Below are 18,120 nucleotides of genomic sequence, written 5' to 3'. Positions count from 1 at the left end.
AAAACAAGGCCTTCTAGAGCTCTGGCAATAGAAAAATAAAAGTTCTGTGCTAATTGCGGTACAAAGCCTCCATTGATTTCAATGGAGCTTCACAGACTAGCACTCGAACGGCGCATTTCTAAGGGCACAATTTTCGAGCGCTGTGTGCTCTATTTTCGTGCATTTTAGGAATTTTCAACCTCATCACCCATCACAATGATCGGGTTCATTAAAAAAACGCTGTACAATGCATTAAAAAATGCAGCTTGAAATTGCGGTAAAACAGTGCGATTTCGGATGCGGCATTTTGTGAAAGCATATGTGAGAGCGGCCCTATGGGGTACATACAACTTGTTGACTAACTTCTGTTAAAGGGAATCTGTCATCGGGTTTTTACTGCCCTTGTTGTTTTTTAGTTTTCTTAAAATCACTGGGGCTTATTTACTAATATTTTCTAAAAGAGAGTCTTAAAATGTGCCGGACCCATCACAGCAGCGCTGCTGAGTGATGAATCTGTTGCCTTTTAAGACTGCCTAGTCTGAGTTTAGACTTCATGTTAGTTGGCTTGGTTTACTCCAAAAATTGGGCCAAAATTTTGCTACAATTTAGGTTATACTCTTTTTCGAACAAGTCTGCAAAAAAATAATCTGTCCGCAAGTGACTAAAAACATGTCGGCAGGGCTTCTTCACATGGGCGTGTTTTAGTCCCGTTATACGGCCGTGATAATCATGGCTACATAACAGGAGGAAACAAAACCATTGATTTCAAAAGTCAACCTAAATGATTGTCCAGAAGAAGACGGTGTCAGAACCGGCAACTCTCGGGGCCGCCGGGCCCGCACCACCGGTCCGGCCACCCGGGGTACAGGAGCACGGCGCAGAGGTACCCCGGTTCTTGTGATCTCCCCGGGCCGCTGTAAGACTGGTCGCCGCCGGGTTGCTAGGGAGGCAGCTGGTGCTTCTAGTCGCTTGACTACCAGGCTGGCTTCCCTGGTAACGGTCTGTGCAGTGAGACTGGGGGCGTGCCCCCAGCACCGCCCTGATTAGCCCTGCTGCTGTCAGGCTCCCCGCCCCAATCAGCTTCTGGGGCGGGAGCGCTGACAGCATTTAAATAGGTGTGTTTTCCTCTCAGGCCTTGCCAGTGTTAGTTTGGTTCTCCAGCTGCACCCGCGTTTATCCTGACTGCTCTTGTGACCTCGGCTTTTCTGACACCTGCTTTTGGACTTGACCACGTTTTTGCCTGACCCCTCCGTACTGCGTACCCTCTTGTTGCCTACCCGGATTGTCTGACCACTCTACCGTTGCTTGTCTCAGTGTCTGTTTGTCTCCCGTGTCCCGCTTCCCTAGTGAGGGTAGGGACCGTCGCCCAGTTGTCGCCCTGGGGGGTAGCCCAGGGGGGCAAGTAGGCAGGGACAGGGGTTGCGGGATATCTCAGGGACCCCATATCCCGGACACTGTCCTGACAGTAACACTGGCCGAACTAAGGTCAGACCCTTGCATCCGCCCGGCAACTTTGAGCCCCTCGATGGAGGCCGTGGCGGCTGTAGCGAACCAGGTCCAGGTCCTTACGACCCTTGCCCAGGACCTAACAGCCCGCTTGCAGCCACGGGAACAAGTGGCAGCTGCAGGCCCCATGCAGCCCTCGTCCGCTCCAGGAACGATGTCAGAACCTCGAGCCACGCTTCCGGATTGCTTCTCCGGAGAGAGAGATCAGTTTTTTGCATTTAGAGAGAGCTGCAAGCTCTACTTTGATCTCCGCCCCCACTCCTCTGGTACTGAATACCAGAAAGTGGGAATCGTAATTACCCGCCTGAGGGGAGAGCCCCAGAATTGGGCTTTCTCGCTACCAGCTGGCTCCCCAGCCCGACTATCCCTTGACGCCTTTTTTTTCGCCCTGGGTCAAATTTATGACGAACCCGACCGGGCGGGCTACGCAGTCTCCAAACTTCTGGCCCTGCGCCAGGGTTGTAAGATGGCGGAGGACTACTGTTCCCAATTCCGTCAACATTGTACGGAATCCCGGTGGAACGATGCCGCCCTAAAAGACTTATTTTTGACCGGTCTGTCTGAGGGTCTCAAGGACCTACTTGTGGCCCACCCAGAGCCTAAAACCCTGGAGCAAGCCATGTCGCTGGCTATTCGAGCCGACCGACGTTTGAGGGCCAGACACGCCGCTCGGACCACCCCACTCCCCACGTCTACTTCTTCGACTGACCCGACCTTTTACCCTCCCACCACCGAGGCCATGGAGCTGGGAGCCGTGAACCCCGAGCAACGACGGGAACACCGCCTGAAGAAGAACCTCTGCTTCTACTGTGGGGAGCCGGGTCACCGCATTGCTACCTGCGCTAAGAAGCCTCGGCAGGAAGAACTCCCGCTCCTAGGCAGTTATCGGGGGGACTGTCTAGGAGCCAAGGTACTCCCTGTGTTGTCCAAAATGTTAGTGCCTTGCACCCTAGAATTTCATGCTTTCCACCGTACTGGGCAAGCCTTTGTTGATTCGGGGGCTGCGGCTAATTTCGTTAACTTTAATTTCGTTGCTCAACTGTCCGGGGTTTTGTTACGTTTAGAAACTCCGATTCTGGTTTCAGGAGTGGACTCCACTCCTTTGCAAGCAGGGGTGGTTAATCTGGTGACCCCTGAAGTAAGGTTTACTATAGGAGCCTTACACGTGGAAACCTGCACCTTTCTAGTGATGAGAGATTTGTCTGTGGACGTCGTCCTAGGCCTCCCCTGGCTCCGGGAGCACAACCCGGTAGTAAATTGGGACACGTTGGAACTGGTAAAGTGGGGTCCCCGCTGTGCCAACCACCTTTGTGCGGTGAAGGTGGGAATCTCCACCTGCGAGGGGAGCCCCCTACCAGAATACCTCTCCGAGTTTTCTGACGTGTTCTCCAAACAATTATCTGAAGCTCTGCCCCCTCATAGGGAATGGGACTGTAAAATAGACTTGATTCCTGGGGCCAAACTTCCTAAGGGCCGCATTTATAACGTTACGGTTCCAGAGAGAGAATCCATGAGGGACTACATCCAGGACAGCCTGGCCAAGGGGCACATCCGGCCCTCAGAATCCCCGGTGGGTGCCGGGTTTTTCTTCGTTGAGAAGAAGGATGGGGGTCTCCGGCCCTGTATTGACTATAGAGAGCTAAATAAAATCACAGTCCGAAACCAGTATGCTCTTCCACTCATTCCTGACCTCCTCAACCAGGTCGCTGGTGCCCGATGGTTTTCTAAACTTGATCTCAGGGGAGCATACAACCTCATCCGCATTCGGGAGGGGGATGAGTGGAAAACCGCCTTCAATACGCCCCTCGGGCATTTTGAATACCTAGTTATGCCTTTTGGATTGTGTAACGCCCCCGCCATTTTTCAGGGGTACATGAACTCAGTGTTTCAGGATATCATGGGGGTGTTCGTGGTTGTATATCTAGACGACATTTTGATTTTTTCCTCCGACTTGCCGAGTCACCATACTCACGTTCAGACTGTGCTAGCTCGACTCAGACATAACAAGCTGTTTGCTAAACTCGAGAAATGTGTTTTCGGGGTACAAAAGATATCATTTTTGGGGTATATCATCACGCCATGCGACTTCCAGATGGATCCTGAAAAGGTGAAGGCCATCACGGAGTGGGCCCAGCCAGGGTCGTTGAAAGCCCTTCAACGCTTCCTCGGCTTCGCCAACTACTATCGCAAATTCATTAAAGACTTCTCCGTGGTGGCTAAACCTCTAACGGACCTCACCAGAAAGGGGGCAGATGTGAGGACCTGGTCTTCTGAGGCTCTGAGGGCCTTCAATACCCTAAAGGCGGCGTTCTCGTCTGCACCTGTCCTAGTACAACCGGATCTGTCCAGTCCTTTTGTGGTGGAGGTAGATGCCTCTGAGTTTGGTGTGGGAGCGGTACTGTCCCAAGGTCCCTCCACTCTCACCAACCTTAGACCGTGTGCCTATTTTTCTAGGAAGTTTTCGTCCACCGAACGGAACTATGATATAGGCAACCGGGAATTGCTGGCGATTAAGTGGGCTTTCGAAGAGTGGAGGCATTTTTTGGAAGGAGCCCATCACCAGATTACGGTACTCACTGACCATAAAAACCTCACTTATCTAGATTCCGCTAAGAGGTTAAATGCTCGGCAAGCCCGCTGGGCCTTGTTTTTCTCTCGGTTCAATTTTGTTGTTACCTATAGACCTGGTTCTAAGAATGTCAAGGCTGATGCCCTGTCTAGGAGTTTTGGTTCTCCGGAACCTTCCGAGCCGGAGCCTGAGAGCATTCTCTCCCCTGGGGTGGTCCTCGCTGCTGTCTCCTCCGACCTTTCACCTCTCATTCACGCCGCTCAACAATCTGCTCCTGAAGCCCTTCCGGAAGGCAAATTATTTGTCCCGTTGTCACTGAGATTGAAAGTGTTAGAGGAGACACATGCTTCAGTCCTAGCTGGACACCCCGGTATCAGGGGTACTCTGGAGTTAGCGGCCAGACTCTATTGGTGGCCGCACATGGCCAAGGATGTACGGGTATTTGTGTCCGCGTGCCCGGTTTGCGCAAGGGGGAAGAACCTCAGGAGACGTCCTGAGGGGCCTCTTCTGCCCTTGCCCATTCCGTCCAGGCCATGGTCCCATTTGTCCATGGATTTTATTACTGATCTGCCATCCTCGCTGGGGAATACGGTCATTTGGGTAATAGTTGACCGTTTCTCCAAAATGTCTCATTTTGTTCCACTTGGCAAGTTGCCTAACGCCAAACTTTTGTCTGAGATGTTCATCAAGGAGATTGTTCGGTTACATGGGATCCCCGAGGATATTGTGTCTGATAGAGGGGTTCAGTTCGTCGCTCGCTTCTGGCGAGCCTTCTGTAAAAATCTAAACGTTAATTTGTCCTTTTCCTCCGCTTTCCATCCCGAGAGTAACGGACAAACGGAACGGATGAACCAAGAACTTATCCAGTATCTGCGACTGTTTGTCTCTGATAACCAGCATCAGTGGGCCAACTACTTACCTCTCGCCGAATTTGCTATTAACAACCATGGTAACTCGTCGACCCAACTGTCACCTTTTTTTTGTAACTATGGGTTCCATCCCCGGTTCTCGCTTTCTACTCCTTTGGTCTCGAACAATCCGGCCGCCGACATATCCGCCGAAGAACTGTGCACAGTTTGGGCCCAGGTTCGTAAGAACCTTCAGGGTTCCCAAGAGAAACTGCGTAAATACGCAAATAAAAGACGTACTATCTCTGCACCTTTTGTGGTCGGGGAGCAGGTTTTATTATCATCTAAGAATCTGAGACTTAAGGTTCCCTCCCTGAAACTTGCTCCTCGGTTCATTGGCCCATTTACGGTTTCTCAGGTTATCAACCCGGTGTCATATAAGTTGGCACTTCCTGACCCCTGGAAGGTCCACAAGGTTTTTCACAAGAACTTGCTTAAGAAGTATGTGACTCCAGTTCTCCCCACCCAGAACCCGCCTCCTCCCTCTCTGGTACAGGGGGAACTGGAGTATGAAGTAGAAAGGCTTGTGGATGCCCGACGGGTTAGAGGTGGGCTGCAGTACCTGGTCCACTGGAGAGGATTTGGCCCTGAGGATAGGACGTGGGTCCCTGCCAGGGACGTGCATGCGCCACGCCTAGTCCAGGCATTCCACAGGGCTTTCCCGCTTAAGCCCGCACCTGGCCATGGGGGTCCGGTGTCCCCCCGTAGAAGGGGGGGTACTGTCAGAACCGGCAACTCTCGGGGCCGCCGGGCCCGCACCACCGGTCCGGCCACCCGGGGTACAGGAGCACGGCGCAGAGGTACCCCGGTTCTTGTGATCTCCCCGGGCCGCTGTAAGACTGGTCGCCGCCGGGTTGCTAGGGAGGCAGCTGGTGCTTCTAGTCGCTTGACTACCAGGCTGGCTTCCCTGGTAACGGTCTGTGCAGTGAGACTGGGGGCGTGCCCCCAGCACCGCCCTGATTAGCCCTGCTGCTGTCAGGCTCCCCGCCCCAATCAGCTTCTGGGGCGGGAGCGCTGACAGCATTTAAATAGGTGTGTTTTCCTCTCAGGCCTTGCCAGTGTTAGTTTGGTTCTCCAGCTGCACCCGCGTTTATCCTGACTGCTCTTGTGACCTCGGCTTTTCTGACACCTGCTTTTGGACTTGACCACGTTTTTGCCTGACCCCTCCGTACTGCGTACCCTCTTGTTGCCTACCCGGATTGTCTGACCACTCTACCGTTGCTTGTCTCAGTGTCTGTTTGTCTCCCGTGTCCCGCTTCCCTAGTGAGGGTAGGGACCGTCGCCCAGTTGTCGCCCTGGGGGGTAGCCCAGGGGGGCAAGTAGGCAGGGACAGGGGTTGCGGGATATCTCAGGGACCCCATATCCCGGACACTGTCCTGACAGACGGGAGGTGTTGGGGCTGTCAGAGAACCTGTCTGACCGAATTGGCACCGAGTGTCACCAAGCAGCGTGCAATCTATTGGAATACATACAAACTTTAACGAAGACCAAGTCCAAAAACATTTCTTCTACCACAAAATAGATAAGATGCAAATAATTGATTTACATGTGTCCATAGTCTTAAACTTTATGGTTTTTCAGAGGATTTGAAAATACAGCTTCCAACCCCTAGAGAAGGGGGACGGTCACTCGAAGCATTGGCTATTACAGGATGTCCACATATAAAGTAGTTAACTATGATGACAAATTGTTTTCGGCTTTATAAGGGTTATAATATTAATGATCCCGTGGAGCTTCCTCACTGAATCACTGACACTAGAGAACATTCTGGAATTCCTTTTCCCCATTCTGCATTCATAATGCATATGGGGTTACATACAATATAATCTCGCAGAGAACTGGGCCATCTTCATGTTTAAAATAACTGAAAAAAGGTTTTTTTATACAAGGAATTTTGCACATTTAATTTTCTCCTTTGATATGAATTTGTTGTTCTCAATGGGCTTCTGCTTGAGGCAAACGTCTGACCTGATTCTTCTCTGAAGAGTATGGAGAAAAATGTGAGAAGGAATAAATCCATCTTTGCTGATCACATTTCGTATATCTTCATATGGGAATAGAAGTGCCGCTCACATCATTCACTGAAATAGTTCAAATTGGAAAATGTTACATATCTCTACAGGACAGGTAGCGAGGTGGTGGGAATATACAGCAGGGCTGTATGCAGGCAATCAGACAGACAACCCATTGGATCACATACATCAAGTAGAACCAGAACCGGGCATTATGGAGGAAGAAGTCACATGGAGCCTGAAACAGCTACCAAACAGGAAAGCTCCGGGTGTTGGTCACATACTAACCGAACTGCTCAAGCCAGTTTCGGTCAAGATCTTAACCGACCCATGTCAAAAGATCTGGAGCTCCAAACTGTGGCCCAAAGACTGGACAAGATCTGTCTTCATCACACTTCCAAAAAAAGGTGATGCTCAAGAATGTTCCAATTACCGCACCATCGCCCTCATATCTCACACAAGCACAATTCTTGACAAAGACCCCTGAGGGGTTGAAACGTTGTGTATTTCTGTATCTTGGAAGCAATAAAGAAGCATCACTTTGGATGCAGTGATTTCTTAAAGATCTGTCTATGCTGCTCGTTCTATTTATTCTATGAAGCTTTCTTTGGGTCCTAGGAGTCGGGTTCCCTTATTGAGCTTTGCCATGTATGCCTCGCACCATTGGTGCTTCACTTGTGGAGTGCTGCTGCTTCATTTACCATTTGCTTGATCACTGCAGCCAATTATCAACTCAATTTGGCTGATTCATTGTAGCGATCACATGCTCCTGTGTCATGATGTCATTGCTACAGCAAAGAGGAAGTAAATAGCGAGGGGACATGCACCGTTGGAATGTGAGCAGCGGGGGATCAGGTGAGGTGAGTATGCCTTCTTTTATGTTTGTCAAGCAAGCTGTGCACTTTTCACATTTTTTTCCTCTGAACAGCCCACTTAATGTCTCATCTACATGACTATACTATGGCTCTGTCTAGTCAAGATTTATAATGCAAACTTCATAGCTCATATCGGCCCCAGTTTTATACAGAGGCACACAGAAGGTTATTTTAGCACAAAGGTGCAAGAAAAGAATCATTAAATGCTTCACTGGTTGTTGCATTGTTTCAACAGGAAAAAACATGTCTCAAGCCAGTGAAGTTCAAGTCTTTAATATGGACTCCTAGTGACTCTGTGTGCCAATGTATAGTACATGCAAACTGTAATACTGTGGTGATAAATCCTATGTGAAAAGCTACATCGTATACACCAATCAGCCATAACATTAGAAAAACACTCAAAGGTGAAATGAATAACAATCAATAACCATCCTGTGAAAATGGTACCCATCAAGGATGATATATGAGGCAGCAAGTGCAGAATCAGTTCAGGAAGTTGATGTGTTGCAATCAGAAAAAATAGACAAACTTAAGCATCTGAGCGACTTTGACAAGGGCCATATTGTGATGGCTAGACAACTGGCTCAGAGCATGTCCAAGATGGCAAATCTTGTGGCTTTGCAGTATATTCCTAGTATAAAGGTGGTTAGTACTTACCAAAAGTGGTCCAAGAAAGGACAACCACTGAATTGTCAAACGGGTTCTGGGCACCCGAGACTCATTTCATAATAGCAGTGGATTCTTTCAGCAGGATAACGTGCCCTGCCACACTGCAAAAATTGTTCGAGAATGTTTTGAGGAACGTGAAAGTGCTCAAGGTAATGACTTGGTCTCTGAATTCCCCAGATCTCAATCTGTTCGAGCATTTGTGGGATGTGCTTGAAAATCAATCCCAATACAAAAAGGCTATATCTCACACAGATAAATAATATTACTACCCCAAAGTGAAGTAAATAAAATTACTACCCCAAAGTGAAGTAAACCAAGTTTAGCCAGAGATGCATGCCTTGGCGCATGCTTGGCCAGTTTTTTTGGCAGACTCAAATCTATGCCAGTTTTGAGTCTGCCAAAAAAACTCTCCTTTCTGCTAGCCCCCACCCACTTTTATAAAAGCGTTGAATCTCTCACATCACAAATGATCCCCAAGATTGGAAAAGATGCTCTTGTGTGTGGAAACTACCTCCCCATCTCACTGATTAAGGTTGATGTCAGGTTATTTTCCAAAATCCTAGCAAACAGGTTGGGCACTCTTCTAGCCTTAATCATACATAACGACCAAGTGGGGTTCATCCCAGCAGGGAGGCCAAGGATAATACTAACAAAACTCTTCTCCTGATCTCAAGAGACTCAACCCTAAATCTATCACTATGCTTACTCTCCATCGATGCTGAAAAGGCATTTGACAGGGTACATTGGGGGTTCCTACGCTCCGCTCTGGAGCAAATTGGCTTAGGTCCCAGGTTCCTGGTAAAGTTATGGCCCTTTAATCTCATCCCATAGCACAGATAAGGGCCTTTTATCTGAACAATTCTCCATTAAGAATGGAACTAGACAGGGATACCCACTTTCCTCGATGTTATATGCAATCATAATGGAACACTTGGCCATAGCTCTTCGGAATAACACAGACATACATGGTATTACTATTGGTCATATGAGCAATACAAAACAGCTCTCTATGCTGACGACTTCCTCGTGTACACTTCACAGCCCTGAACCTCTCTCTTGGTCATCTGGAGAGAGTTTACACGCTTTAGCCAGCTTCGCAATTTTAAGGTTAACATGCACAAGACTGAGACATTAAACATATCTCTTCCAGCAGAGGAGGTCAAACAGTTAGCCAGTCACTTCTCCTTTAGGTGGAGATCCTCCTCCCTGATGCACTTAGGTGTCCACATCCCTGCCAATCCATCCCAGCTGTTCCAATTAAATTACGCTCTACTGTTAGAGCAAACAACTCGAGAGCTGAACAACTACTCCAGGAAACACTTATTCTGGTTTGGGGGAATCAACGTTTTTAAAATGGACATAATTCCCTGTTCCTCTACATTCCAGACACTTCATATTAAAACCCCATCTTACTTTTTCAAGCAAACCCAAGCAGATTTGTATGGGGAAGGGGAGGGGGGGGGGGGGGGTAGGGAGTAGGTACTCTTGCCATAAGACACTTGGAGGGGTGGAAGCCTCGGACCCTAGGCTATACTATTTAGCAGCTATACTTACTAGACTTCTTGAATGGTGCTTCGGTTCCACTACCAAACAGTGGGTAGAGGTAGAGATGGCCATGATTGGAACTAATATAAGGATCTGCCTTGGTTACCTCCAGAAGACAGACCTTCCACTATGCTGTCTTCCCTGCTGGATGTGAGTTGCCTGGATGTGTGGCATGGGTTGGTGGCCAAAAACAGTCTCCCAGTATGTAGGGGAGCCTTGGATCCCTTATTTCACAGCCCAGCATTTCCACCCAGACTCCACGCGCACAGGTTCCTGTGTTGGAAGGCATCAGATAACATAAGACTGGCAGAGGTGGCCCCCAGTGGGGTGTTACCCTCATTGCCCACACTCCACGCCAGCCATCTAGACAAGATGCTCTCCTGATTCAAACGCAGACAACTATCAGCTTTTCTCACTTTCCAAACAAAACCCTTCCAACTGGGAGATGTTCCCATGGTAATTGAAAACCTGTTCTTGCAGGACTCTCTTCTCTCCCATGGCCTTTCCAGGTATATAGTATATTATTGAGTATCATCAGTCCAGATGCCCCCTCATTTGTACTCGGTTGGGAGAGAGAGTTGGACATTTCGGTACCGGACCCTGATTGGGATAGGGCATATCTGTTCTCACACAAGCTACTGGTGGCATGCGCTGCCCAGGAACAGAACTATAAGATTCTTTCCAGCTGGTATAGGTGCCCAGTTCTAATCTATCGTATATGTCCATCAGTCTCAGACCAGTGCTAGCGGTGTAATGGTGCGATGGGGACGATGCTCCACATATGGTGGGAATGCCCAGACCTAAAGCTTTTCTGGAATTATGTATTCCGCCTGTATGAAAGGATGACACATGGAGTGGTCATTCAGTCAGCACAGCTGGCACTGCTCTCCATTATCCCAGGGAGTCTGTCAACGATTAAAAAGGGCCTCTTGCATCACTTTCTCACAGCGGCGAGAGCCGTGATCCATAGACACGGACCCCCACGATACTTGAATTTGTTCAAGAATTTATCACCTGAAATACATGGAGAAATTAATGTTGGAAGACTATACCAGGGTCAGAAACGCTATCTTTTCTCCTTAGGGAGAGCAACTATACTATAAACTAAGTGAGGAGACTCAAATGGCCACGCACGCTCCTCTGGGTAATATGCAAATAAGGGAGATGGAATAAATCCTCCACAGTGCCACCTATTGAAAGGCAGCATTCCTTCAAGCCAAACAGAGCGTGGGGACTGCATGGGAAAGGGGTCAGCTTTGACCCTTTTCTTAGGGATGGCAAAGTTCCAGGAATTCCTAGGGCAGGTAGATCAAAGCAGTCTCAAATATTGAGTTAACCCTTTCCAATCCAATTTTGGATTCAGGGTTTCCTAAAAGGCTTTTTCCTTTTTGCTGTTATAAAACAAAGCGATCTCCTGGCTAAAGCCAGTGTGTGCGCGCCAGAGAGGCACCGATAGCGGAGTGGCTGGCAATAGACGGTAAGAATACCCTGTTGGATGTCTTCTGACATTGGAGCTGTACAAGCTTCAATCAGAATGTAAGAAGACATCAGACAGTGGATTGGAAAGGGTTAAGTGAGCACAACCAGACAGGATATGTTTCATCCCCTCACCTCCTTTTTAATACCTCTTCTCCTGAAACCTCTCACCACCATCTTCCCTCTCTCCCCTTCTCTTTCTTTTTCTTTCACCCTTTTATTTTCTCCCTCTGAGTCTCTTATCTCTTCCATTTTTCCTTTATTAAGAAATTGATTATTACCAAATGTTTGTAAAAGGTTACATTTTCTAATGTTACACTGACAAACATAAGATACATAAGTTATATGAACAACCGGGGGTCCTGCAGGGCTTCCTCCTAAGTTTTCAGTCCTAAACAGCTCACAATTACTTGACTGACATTTCATCATATATGGATACCCGATGTTCTGTGTACAATCTATATGTGCCTTGTATTTGTCGGCAGCGAGATAAATCTTTGCACCGTACGTTGCATGATTATGTTATCTAATCCCATTTAAACAGTTTAAACATAAAAGTGTTGAATCTAAAAGTTGCACATTGATGTGCTTGTGTGTTATTATATTTCACCCTTAGTATCTGCTTCTAATGTCTTGGTACCATGTACTATGCAACACCTTCAGGGCTTAGTCAAACGGGCGCATCGGCACCCGTACACGGGCGCCGATGCGCCTGTGTGACTGAGCCCTTACTGCAGGAAGAAGACGGCCGTACTTCAAGACGGACGACTCCCCCACAGCGCTGAAGAAAGAACACATGACTGGCAATGAAGCCGGACACATGTTCTTTCTCCCGGTGCTGCAGAGAGACGCCCGTCCTGAAGTGCAGCCGTCTTCCTCCTGCAGTAATGCGCCGATGCCCCCGTGTGACTGAGCCCTCAAAGGTCTTGTGGAGTCTATGCCTTGATAAATCAGAGCAGCTTTGATGGCAGAAGGGGGACATACATAAGATTATATAATGCATTTACTCCGGGTTCCAGAGCTGAAAAGACTTGACTCTTATACAGTTACCAGGTTATTGGGGCTGTTAATGCAATGGTTGAAGTATTAATTACCTCCGGTCCTCGGACAATTTTTATTACATTAATTTAGTTCTTTCGTTGATTGCAATATAGCTGGCAAAATCACTGGCTGCTGACATTGACTGTTGTCAATTGTGCTGCGGGACTGCGACCGCGGCCACTTTATAAAGTGTGAAGGCCTAAGTTGGGACACCACTCAAAGAACCCAACCTCTGTCCTGGGAGAATCCGTCTTCCCAACTAGCAGTCACCTGGCAGTCTCTTGGACTTTATCAGCAACCTTAGGAAATGCCCCCACATGGGTCTTTATATGGTGCCCATGCATGTGCCGCCAATGCTCCATTCAATGATATCACTGGTGGAAGCCACCCAGTGTGGAGCAGTGAAGAAACAGAACCCCATGTTCTCCTGGATGGGTAGGGGTCCCAGCGGTGAGATTCTCACAAACTATCAATTTTCACCCATCACATCAAATATGCGATACGTTTTTTCCCCATTTTAGCTATAAGAAACAACATGCAATTTTTTTCATGCTTGTGAAAAATGCATAATTCAGTGATACGAATCATACATTCTTAATGTGGAAAAGCATCGCAGAAGCCTGCAAATTACATGTTTATGAGTGTGATATAGGTCCGAATTTCTCAGACCCATATCACACTCATCTGTGTAAATACAGCCTAAGGGCTTCTACCCACTTTTTAACGCTGCGATATCGCTGCTTTTTTTTCAATGGGACAGCTCTGGCAGATTTGGGCAGTCCGTTTATCATAAGGTCAGCCACTTATCTGAATGGCCAGTATTTAATACTGCATACCCTCTGCAATGGTTTATGGACGTGTAAGTGCCATCTTGATAGCCAGACCCTGGATTTTCAGAATTCTGCTAGTTACCATTCAGATTGGCCAAACAGGCAAGTTGTGTGCTATGGAGCGATCCATGTCTCCCACTGAAGTATAGTGAGACTGGGAGAGCTGACGAATTTTTCAAGTCTGTGCCTCAAATTCTCAGAAGATTAATACATACCCCAAAGGGAACATTCAACATATAGCATGTGGGGCGAGAAGGGAATTCATTACTGGTGCCCATCAGAAGACTGCAGGCTGCCATTTATATAGTTCCATCTTATATTCTCCATTCTGGCTCCAAGAATCTTGACTTTACTACTTATCAGAACATTTTACTTGTGCCTGTATGTCTGAGACTTACATAAACCCCCAATCTAATGAATGCTCTTCCTGTTTGTGTACGGTTGTACGTTTTCTGATGACTAACACTTACGTCTCTGTGCTATTCTCGACCACTAATGTCTCCAGTCTCATCTTGTCGTCTTCTACACAAAACATTTGTCTTTTCTGTGAATGGCTATAAATAGTAGGCAGATATTCCTGACTGATCTGGCTGCACGTCTGATGGAGATTTCACTGTCTGTTAATTGAGGCCTAAGTGAAAGAAAAAATGGATTGTAAATGGGACAGAACGCATCCATTCTTCATTCTAGTGTGTGATATACTATAGTGCACATCATTGATCATTAACAGAAATTAGATGTTTATTACAAGCAACCTCTGATGATCAGGAGGTAAGTCGTCCCGCCTTGGGTGGCCTCTGACAAGAGCTTTCCCATATACATATTATTGTCCCTATTTTTGCTAATTGTCTGTTCCCGCATTATTCAGGATCATTCTAAAAATTCTTCATCCAGTTTCAGGTTGTGTTCTTGTCCATATGGCGCCATGGCACAGTATGAGTGCAGAAAAGATTTCAACATTGGGGGAATTTAATAAACAGGTTGTCCGAGATAAAACAAATGGGAAAATGGCTTCCCGATGGCACAAAAAATATAGAGTTTATACTCCCCTTTCCCTGCATGCCCCCCGCCAACAACTCCGGGTCACAGAACCATGGAAAATTGACTCCAGAAAAAGACCACACGATCCACCTAATCTGCCGTTATAGCATCCACTACTCCTTCAGTAAAGTAATATATTTATAGATGAGTAAATATACTCGCTAAAGGCAATTGCTCGAGCGAGCATTGCCTTTAGCGAGTATCTCCCCCGCTTGAGACTGCAGGTTCGGGTGCCGTCAGCGGGCAGGGAGCTGCGGGGGAGAGCGGGGCGGAACGGAGGGAAGAACCCTCTCTCCCTCTCTCCCCCCGATCCCTCCTGCTGACAGCTGCTACTCACCGCTCCCCTGCGCCGGCAGCCGAACCTGCAGTCTCGAGCGGGCAGGTACTCACTAAAGGCAATGCTCGCTCGAGCAATTGCCTTTAGCGAGTATACTCGCTCATCTCTAAATATATTCTGACGTTGCTTCTCATTTTCCCCCAACTAATCTCAGATTGTGCCCCTTGTACTCGTGTTTAGCCTCCTAATAAACACACTTCCTTCCTGAACCTTATTTATACCTGTAACATATTTAAAAGTAACATCATGTCCCCCTCACCTTTCTGTCCTCCAGGCCGTATGAATTAAGTTCTTTAAGTCTTTCCTGATGACTTTTCCACCATTTTTGTATCCCGTCTCTGGACTGGTTCTATTTTATGTCTTTCTGTAGATGAGATCTTTAGATATTCCAGATGTGTCTCCCCAGAGCTCTATACAGCAGGATCACAATCTCCCTCTTTCTACTGGTAAAACCTCTTGCTATGCAGTCGAGAATCCTACTTGCCTTTTTTGCTACTTGACTTCACTGTGGACTCATTTTAAGGGAACCCCTCAGTCCATCTCTTCTGAAGTCCTGAATAACACAGAGTAACTAATTTGATCCTCATTGTGGGGATTTCCTCACCATAATTTATTTTATATTTAGAAGCATTAAACTGCAGTTTCCAGTTTTTGGACCATTTACCCAAAAAGATTAAATCTTTCTCCATGTTCAAGACACCACGAGGACTACTAACCCTGTTGCAGAATTCTGTGTCATCAGCAAACAGACAAACCTTAAGTGTTAAATCTTCTCCTATGTCACTTACCAACATATTACAAAAATAGACCCTAGAATAAGGTCTCCTCGCTGATGGAATGTTTGCAGCCTCCTGTGTTCGGTAGGGCACTTGTGTGGAGCAGGTAGAGGTGAGTAGAAGCTTTTTTATTATGGTTTTGCTATGTGGAAGCCACTGTGTCAACCTACAGGATATGTGAAGATCCGATCCAGCAAGCTGACAGCCAACCCCAGTGTGGGAGGTAAGATACCGGATGAATAGTCCTGTATATAGATGTAAATATAGCACATAAGGACGTGATTTCAGCCCCCGAAATTCCATGCTGACAAAAAAAATAGGTCTTGCCCTATCTTTGGACCGAAAAATGCTCCTATGGTACTCCTATGGGAGTCTATGGTAGCTGTCAGGAAAAGGGAGGGGCAGGGAGTTTAGCAGCGGCTAGCACTGCTAAACACTGACAGCTGTCTCTAGTGAGGCATGTAAAAGTGATTACTAGTAGTTCTACTAGCCGAGGGATTTTGGGGCTGCGGTGTAATTTCCCTACATTAGGCCGCAACTGGCCGTGTGAATGGATGGAAACATTGCACATAATAGCCTTGGTCACGGTTATTCTTCCTTCATGCGATTTTCAGCTGAGATGGGCATGATATTATTGCGCGGCTAACTGCGCCGTGATATTCATGCTCGTGTACTGGCATTTCATACACCGATCATCATCCTAAGTGCATTTGAGTAAGATATGGTATCTTTAGTAAATAAATAACCGCGATGCTTGAGAAAGGCGCTTTTTACTGCGCGGAAACGCATTGCATGATTCCTTATTGGAAATAAAAGTGAACCGTTTCTACTGGACGAACATTTTTGAATATAGGAAAGCTTTTTTTTTGTTGGTTGCCGAGGAAATCCCCTTCCCATTATTGCCAGTTACGTCCTCCAGAATTTCTGGTCCCACAGGAACGCAAATACAACACTGCAAGCTTTCGGACCTCTCGGGGTCCTTCCTCAGTCAAAATAAACTGGGGCATATCCAGATCTGTTTCATTATGCCTGAGGAAGGACCCTGAGAGGTCCGAAAGCTCGCAGTAACATCATGTATTTCTGCTAGCCATTAAAAGGTATCATATCTACAAGATTACGTGGTTCCTCTTACTGAGAACAATCACACTTTGCTTTACTGGCTAACAGCGTGCCAAACTTTTTTTTTCCGCTTTAGGCCTCATGTCCATGGGCAGGGCAGGTTCCGTGGATAAGAGCCCCGCCGCCGGATCCCACCCTGCCCGCGGCATGAGAGAATTACATACCAGTCTGGATGCGCGTGAGTCATCTGTTGTGTCCTCCGTGCCCCCCCCCCTCCGCATATACGCATATTTCCCATGGGACCCTCAGTGACAGTTCCAGGTGTGCCGCAGATCAGGCAGCTTCTATTGACTTCAATGGAAGCCATTGGTGTGGAATCTGCTGCAAAACGGAGCATGCTGCAATTTGTTTTCTGGACCGGAAGGTCCGGAGAACAAACCCGCATGCTTTAATTAAGCTGCAGGCACCCATGACTAGTCTGTGGGCGGCTTGAACTCCCAATCATCAGTGCGGGTACGCATATTAGCCTTTTACTCCCTACGTCTACACGAGCGAACCAAAACAACCAATGACCGTGAATCAGCCAAATAAATAACCAATCACCGCGAATGAGTAAACCCAAACAACCAATCAGGCTGCGAATGGTGTGGATTTGGGAAGTAATATAGATATATGCGTGTGGGTACATCACGCGGATTCTGGAATTTAAACCCGCCCGTGGACATGAGCCCTTAGCTTTTTGAATAAAGCACAGAAAGATAGGGCAAGTCCTATCTTTTCTCGCACACCGGAAACTCTCATAAGAATGAAGCCAATGAAATCAACAGGTTAGCTTGGTTACTTTTTGCAGGTGTGGGTTTTATGCGCACAAAAACACGTGTAAACCCATTCATCTATTTAAGCCATAAGGGCGACTTTACAAAGACGTATACACGATTGCGTGCATATTAGCATATTTTACTGCACTTTTTGCGATCGCAGGGCGTGTTTTTTGTGCAGAGGACACAACCACTCCCCTATTTAGCCTGAGTCCCGGATTTGTTCTTTTTTCAGCGAAATTGTGTAGTGTATTGTGCGCCTCGTAACACCATGCGTGCGCATTTGCGTACCACCAATAGTCTTCCGTGGGGACCTTTCGTGCGCAAAACACACAAGTAGAGCAGGCTGTATTCTTTTCAAGTACACGGAATGCGTGCACAAAAAAAGGTTATGTGCGTGAACCCATTGGAATCAATGGGCTCTACTCTGCGTATTGCGTGTGCACATACGCCCCTGTGAATCCACCCTTAGAAAGTTGTCATCTCCACTCTTTCTTCGTTTACAATCTCTCCATAGATAGACCAGTGACAATCGGCGCTGTTATAGGTGGGTATGTATTTTGCATGGAATTACAAGAAGCGGGTAACAAACCTGAGATTTGATATTATATGAAAATGTCCTCTTGCTCTACAATCCATATTAGGACGTTGTAACTCGTTTAGTGTCATACATTTGTAT

At 47.2% G+C, this 18,120-nt stretch overlaps 1 long non-coding RNA gene across 1 annotated transcript in view; it reads left to right on the top strand.

Moving 5' to 3' along the window:
• The window catches only part of LOC136580959 (uncharacterized), a 75,321-nt gene extending 68,203 nt beyond the window's left edge, over positions 1-7,118 (top strand). The window contains exon 4 of the long non-coding RNA XR_010787035.1: positions 7,085-7,118. This is a non-coding gene — a long non-coding RNA (uncharacterized lncRNA). The remainder of the gene's footprint in view (positions 1-7,084) is intronic.
• The last annotated feature ends 11,002 nt before the right edge of the window (positions 7,119-18,120 follow it).

The sequence above is a fragment of the Eleutherodactylus coqui genome, chromosome 10, assembly GCF_035609145.1.
Source record: "Eleutherodactylus coqui strain aEleCoq1 chromosome 10, aEleCoq1.hap1, whole genome shotgun sequence".
Lineage (NCBI taxonomy): Eukaryota > Metazoa > Chordata > Amphibia > Anura > Eleutherodactylidae > Eleutherodactylus > Eleutherodactylus coqui.
The sequence above is the reverse complement of the archived record's forward strand: the minus strand, read 5'-3'. Positions and strand labels throughout refer to the sequence as shown.